Consider the following 7,232-nt stretch of genomic DNA (forward strand, 5'->3'; position numbering starts at 1 on the left):
AATGTTTCTAAGGCCAATGCCAAAGAAGTTACATCTTAACAGATGCGGAAAAAGCATTTACAAAGCAAAACATACATTCATGATAAAAACTCAACAAAGTAAGGTTAGAGGGAAGATACCTCAACATAATAAGGCCCATATATGAAAAACCCACAGCTAACATCATTCTTGATAGTGAGAAACTGAGAGCTATTCCTCTAGGATCAGGAACAAGACAAGCATGTGCACTCTCACAGCTTTTATTCAACATAGTACTAGAAGTCCTAACCTCAGCATCAAATGAGGAAAAAGATAGGCATCCAAATTGGTAAGTAAAAATTAAAACATTCAGGGGCGCCTGGGTGGCTCAGTTGGTTAAGAGACTGCCTTCGGCTCAGGTCATGATCATGGAGTCCCAGGATCGAGTCCCGCATCGGGCTCCCTGATCAGCAGGGGGTCTGCTTCTCTCTCTGACCCTCCTCTCTCTCATGATCTCTCTCTCAATAAATGAATAAAAATCTTTAAAAAAATTAAAACATTCTGTATTTGCAGATAACATGATACTGCATATAGAAAACCCTAATGACTCCACCAAAAATCTACTAGAACTGATAAGTGAATTGAGTAAAGTTGCAGAATACCAAATTAATATACAGAAATCTTGCAATCTTGCTGCATACCACAATATTTGATATTTTGTATTTTATTTATTGTTTTCAGATCACTAGTAATGAAGTAGCAGAAAGAGGAATCAAGCTACATTTACATTAGCTACAATTCCATTTACAATAGCTACAATTAATTTTAATGCTCTTTTCTTTAAACTTTATCCTATAACTAAGAGTTTAATATTCTAAAAAAAGAATTACAGATTTCTAATTCTATTGATCACTTTTCTCAGAATTTTTTGTACTTTTTTTTTAAAGATTTTATTTATTTATTTGACAGAGAGAGAGCTAGCGAGTGCAGGAACATGAGCAGGGGGAGTGGGAGAGGGAGAAGCAGGCTCCCCACCAAGCAGGGAGCCTGATGCAGGGCTCAATCCCAGGACCCTGGGATCATGACCTGAGCCGAAGGCAGAAACTCAATGACAGCCACCCAGGCGCCCCGAGTTTTGTATACTTTTGTCTTTTAGTTTCAGCTTGAAAATCTCCTTTCAATATTTTTTTCTAAAGCAAATCTGGTGGTGGCGAAATCCCTCCTCTTTTGTTTGCTTGAGAAAGCCTTTATTTCTCTTTCATATCTGAAAGAAAACTTTGCCAGATAGAGTGTTCTTGGGTGGCAGATTTTATCTTTCATTATTTTGAATATATTATTCCACTCTTTCCTGGCCTGTAGGGTTTCTGCTGAGAAAGCTGCTGGTGGTCTAATGGGGGTTTGTAGGTTACTGCCTCTCCCCACCACACCCCCAGGTGCCTTTAAAATTCTCTCTTTATTATTGACTTGTGACAGTATTAATAAAATGTGTTTTGGAGAAGGTCTTTTTGTGTTGAGACAATAAAGTGTTCTAGAATAGTGGACTTGTATATCCAGTTCCTTCCCCAGGTTTGAGAAGTTCATAGCTATTATCTCTTTAAATAAATTCTCTGCCCTCTGCCCTCTTCTTCCTTTTTTCTCCTGCAATTTCCATTATTCTTTTTTGAGATTTTATTTATTTATTTGTCAGAGAAAGAGAACACAAGCAAGGGGAGTGGCAGGCAGAAGGAGAAGCAGGCTCCCCACTGACCAAGGAGCCCAATGCAGGACTCAATCCCAGGACCCTGGGATCATGACCTGAGCCGAAGGCAGATGCTTAACTGACTGAGTCACCCAGGCATCCCAATTTATGTTGACTTTCCTAATGTAGTCTGATAGCTCCTAGTGTTTCTTCACTTTTTTAAAAAACTTAGTTCTCTTTCCTCTTCCACCAGAATAATTTCTTTTTTAAAATTTTATTTTATTTAAATTCAATTAATTAACATATGATTTCATTCATATGTGGAATTTAAGTAACAAAACAGAGGATCATAGGGGAAGTGGGGGGAACAAAGTAAAACAAAATCAGAGAGGGACACCAGAATCATTTTTAAATTCCTATCTTCAGACTCACAAATTCTCTCTTCCATCTGATCTGCTGTATTTCTAATGCATCCTAATGCATTCTTCATCTCATTTATTAAGTTTTTTAATCTCCAGGGATTTTTATGTGGTTTTTTGTTTGTTTGTTTGTTTGTTTGTTTTAGAATTTCAATCTCTTGGTAAAGTACTTCTGTTTGTTAATTTTATTCTTGGTATCATTGTATTGCTTTTTTAAGTTTTCTTGTAGCTCCTTGAATTTTTTGTAACAGCTATTTTGAATCCTTCATCAATTAGATTGCAATATTCCATGTGTTTGGGTTTGGTTCTTGAAAAATCATCATTTTCTTTTTGTGATACCTTATTACCATGATTTTTCACGATGTTTGATGAAATGTGTCCCTCCCATTGCATACGAAATAGCAAACACCTTTCTTACTTAAGCAAGGCTTAGTTTAAGCATACCTCATTTTATTTCATTTCACTTTATTGTGCTTCACAGATATTCTATTTTTTACAATTGAAAGTTTGTGGCAAACATGCATTGAGCAAGTCTATTGATGCCATTTTTTCTTTTTCTTTTTCTTTTTAAGATTTTATTTATTTATTTGACAGAGAGAGACACAGCGAGAGAGGGAACACAGCAGGGGGAGTGGGAGAGAGAGAAGCAGGCCTCCTGCTGAGTAGGGAGCCCAATGCGGGGCTCCATCCCAGGACCCTGGGATCATGACCTGAGCCGAAGGCAGACGCTTAATGACAGAGCCACCCAGGCACCCCTATTGAGGTGCCATTTTTTCAGTAGCACTTAACTTCATATCTTGGTCACATTGTGGTAGTTTTCACAATATTTTAAAATTTTTCATCATTATTATATTTGTAATGGTTATATGTGGTCAATAATTATGACTCGTTAAAAGTTCAGATAATAGTTAGCATTTATTTTAGCAAAAAATGTATTTTTAATTAAGGTATGTACATTGATTTTTCAAGCTTAATGCTATTGCATACTTAATAAAATACAGTGCAGAAAAAAGTATAACTTTATATGCACTGAAAACCAAAAAAAAAAATAAATAACAAAACAACTCATTTGACTAGCTACTTTGTGGTGGTCTGGAACTGAACATGCAATATCTCCAAGGTATATCTGTACTTTGTTTCTAAGTGTTCAAGTTGGTTATTAGGACCTTTACTTTTGTTTACCAGGAGGTGGCACTATAGCACAAGTTTTGGGTTTCTCTCGCAGGAGCTGACAGGTTGGTAAAGCTGGGAGCACACATATAAATCAAAAACTGGTGAAGAAAATAAAGAGATGGCAGTAGAGTCGGGGGGGGGCAGATATGTACTTAGCACTGGGGTGTTTGAGTGTGCCCATAGCAAACTTGGTGGATCCTCTAGTCAGGGTGATCGCAGAGCACCTTGGGTGACTCTTTTGCCAGAATTTCAGAGGAGACAGCAAGAAACACTTTCCTTTGGTTATCTTTGCTTACTTACATTTCCTTTCCCTCCCAGTGGTCATTGTGGTCTCTCCTCAGAGAAAACAACAGGTCCAGGCAGACCCCATGTATCACCTTCATTCTCCACCTCCTCTGTCACAAAGGTCAATCTGACCCAACACCAGACCTTCCACTGCCTTCAGTGCCATCAGTGCCATCTCTTCCTCTGCTGCCACAAGCTTTATTACCACAGCTTCATCTACTGTCCAATCTACCCACTTATGGGTGCAGAAATGGATGAATCTCTCATGTGTCCTGGTGTACTGTGCAGAAGCCTATTTTTCACCTAACAAATTCTTTATTTTTTTAATTTAAATTCAATTAGCCAACATATAGTACATCGTTAGTTTCAGATGTAGTGTTCAGTGATTCATCTGTTGCGTGTAATACCCGGTGCTCATGACTTCACATGTCCTCCTTAATGCCCATCACCCAGTTATCCCATTCCTCCACCCCTCTCCCCTTCTGCAGCCCTCAGTGTATTTGCCAGAGTCAAGAGTCTTACATGGTTTATCTCCCTCTCTGATTTCTTCCTGTTCAGTTTCTCCCTTCCCCCATGATCCTCTGTGCTATTCTTTATGTTCCACATATGAGTGAAACCATATGATAATTGTCTTTCTCTGATTGACTTATTTCACTTAGCATAATCCCCTCCAGTTCCATCCATGTTGATGCACATGATAGGTGCATTTTTGATGGCTGAGTAATATTCCATTGTAGATATGAACCATATCTTCTTTATCCATTCATCTGTTGAAGGACATCCCAGCTCCTCCCACAGTTTGGTTATTGTGGACATTGTTGCTATGAACATTGTGGTGCATGTGGCCCTTCTCTTCACTACATCTGTATCTTTGGGGTAAATACCCAGTAGTGCAATTACTGGGTCATAAGGTAGCTCTATATTTAACGGCTTGAGGAACCTCCATATTATTTTCCAGAGTGGCTGCAGCAGTTTGCATTCCCACCAACAGTGTAAGAGGGTTCCCCTATCTCCAAATCCTCACCAACATTTGTTGTTCTCTGTGTTGTTAATTTTAGCCATTCTAACTGGTGTAAGGTGGTATCTCATTGTGGTTTTGATTTGTATTTCCCTGATGGCAAGTGATGTGGACCATTTTTTCATGTGTCTGTTGGTCATTTGTATGTCTTCCTTGGAGAAATGTCTGTTCATGTCTTCTGCCTATTTCTTTTTTTTTTTTAATTTTATTATGTTATGTTAATCACCATACATTACATCATTAGTTTTTGATGTAGTGTTCCATGATTCATTGTTTGCGTATAACACCCACTGCTCCATTCAGTACGTGCCCTCTTTAATACCCATCACGAGGCTAACCCATCCCCCCACCCCCTCCCCTCTAGAACCCTCAGTTTGTTTCTCAGAGTCCATAGTCTCTCATGCCCATTTCTTGACTGGATTGTTTGTTTTTGGGGTGTTGAGTTTGTAAGTTCTTTATGGATCTTGGATATCAGCCCATTATCCAAAATGCCATTTGCAAATATCTTCTCCCATTCCGTGGGTTGCCTCTTAGTTTTGTTGACTGTTTCCTTTGCTGTGCAAAAGCTTTTTATCTTGATGAAGTCCCAAAAGTTCATTTTTGTTTTTGTTTCCCTTGCCTTTAGAGCTGTGTCTTGAAAGAAGTTACTGTGGCCAATGTCAAAGAGGTTACTGCCTATGTTCTCCTCTAGGATTTTGATGGATTCCTGTCTCACACTGAGGTCTTTCAACCATTTTGAGTTTATCTTTGTGTATGGGGACAAACCAAGGGGCACATGCACCCCAATGTTGTAAGAGAATGGCCTAGTTTCATTCTTCTGCATGTGGTTGTCCAGGTTTCCCAGCACAATTTATTAAAGAGACTTTTTTCCATTGAATATTCTTTCCTAATTTGTTGAAGATACGTTGACCAAAGAGTTAAGGGTCCATTTCTGGGATCTCTATTCTGTTCCATTGATCTATGCGTCAGTTTTTGTGCCAATACCATACTGTCTTGATGTCTACAGCTTTGCAATATAGCCTGAAGTCCGCATTGTGATGCCACCAGCTTTGGTTTTCTTTTTCAACATTCCCCTGGCAATTTGGGTCTTTTCTGGTTCCATACAAATTTTAGGATTATTTGTTCCAGCTCTCTGAAAATGTCAATGGTATTTTGATAGGGATTGTATTGAAAGTGTAAATGCTCTGGGTGGGATAGACATTTTAACAATATGGAATGTTTTTCCATTTCTTTTTGTCTTCCTCAATTTCTTTCTTAAATGTTCTGTAGTTTTTAGAGTACAGATCCTTTAACTCTTTGGTTAGGTTTATTCCTAGATATCTTATGGTTTTTGATGTAATTGTAAATGGGATCGATTCCTTAATTTCTCTTTCTTCTGTGTCGTAGTTAGTGTATAGAAGGGGGCAACTGATTTCTGTGAATTGATTTTGTATCCTGCCACATTGCTGAATTCCTATATGAGTTCTAGCAATTTGGGGGTGGATTCTTTTGGGTTTTCCACATAAAGTATCATGTCATCTGCGAAGAGTGAGAATTTGTCTTCTTTGCCGATTTGAATGCCTTGTATTTCTTTTTGTTGTCTGATTGCTGAGGCTAGGACTTCTAGTACTATGCTGAACAGCAGTGGTGATAGTGGACATCCCTACCATGTTCCTGACCTTAGCAGAAAAGCTCTCAGTTTTTCCCCATTGAGAATGATATTCACTGTGAGCTTTTCATAGATGGCTTTTATGATATTGAGGTACGTTCCCTCTACCACTACATTCTGAAGAGTTTTAATCAAGAAATGATGCTGTATTTTGCCAAATGCTTTTTCTGTATCAATTGAGAGGATCATATGGTTCTTGTCTTTTAGTTTATTAGTGTGCTCTATCACATTGATTGATTTGCAAATGTTGAACCACCCTTGCATCTCAGGAATACATCTTACCTGGTCGTGATAAATAATACTTTTAATGTACTGTAGGATCCTATTGGCTAGGATCTATTTGAGTATTTTGGCATCCATTTTCATCAGGGATTTTGTTCTGTAATTCTCCTTTTTGATAGGGTATTTGTCTGGTTTTAGGATCAAGGTAATGCTGGCCTCATAGAAAGAGTTTGAAAATTTTCCTTCCATTTCTATCTTTTGGAGCAGCTTCAGTAGAATAGGTATTATTTCTTCTTTAAATGTTTGGTAAAATTCCCCTGGGAAGCCATATGGCCCTGGGCTTTTCTTTTTTGGGAGGTGTTTGATTATTGCTTCAACTTCCTTGCTGGTAACTGGGCTGTTCAGATTTTCTTTCTCTCCCTGTTTCAGTTTTTGTAGTTTGTAAATTTCCAGGAATGCATTAATTTCTTCCAGATTGCCTAATTTGTTGGCATATGGTTGCTCATAATATGTTCTTAAAATGGTCCATATTTCCTTGGTGTTGGTCGTGATCTCTCCCTTTTCATTCATGATTTTCCTAATTTGGGTCCTTTCTCTTTTTTTTTTTTTTTTTTTTTAAGATTTTATTTATTTATTTGACAGAGACAGAGATAGCAAGAACAAGAACACAAGCAGCGGGAGTGGGAGAGGAAGAAGCAGGCTTCCCGCTGAGCAGTGAGCCCAATGCAGGGCTCCATCCCAGGACCCTGGGATCATGACCAGAGCCGAAGGCAGATGCTTAACAACTGAGCCACCCAGGCGCCCCCCTTTCTCTTTTCTTTTGGAAAGTCT

The sequence above is a fragment of the Phoca vitulina genome, unplaced genomic scaffold, assembly GCF_004348235.1.
Source record: "Phoca vitulina isolate PV1807 unplaced genomic scaffold, GSC_HSeal_1.0 scaffold51, whole genome shotgun sequence".
Taxonomy (NCBI): Eukaryota; Metazoa; Chordata; class Mammalia; order Carnivora; family Phocidae; genus Phoca; species Phoca vitulina.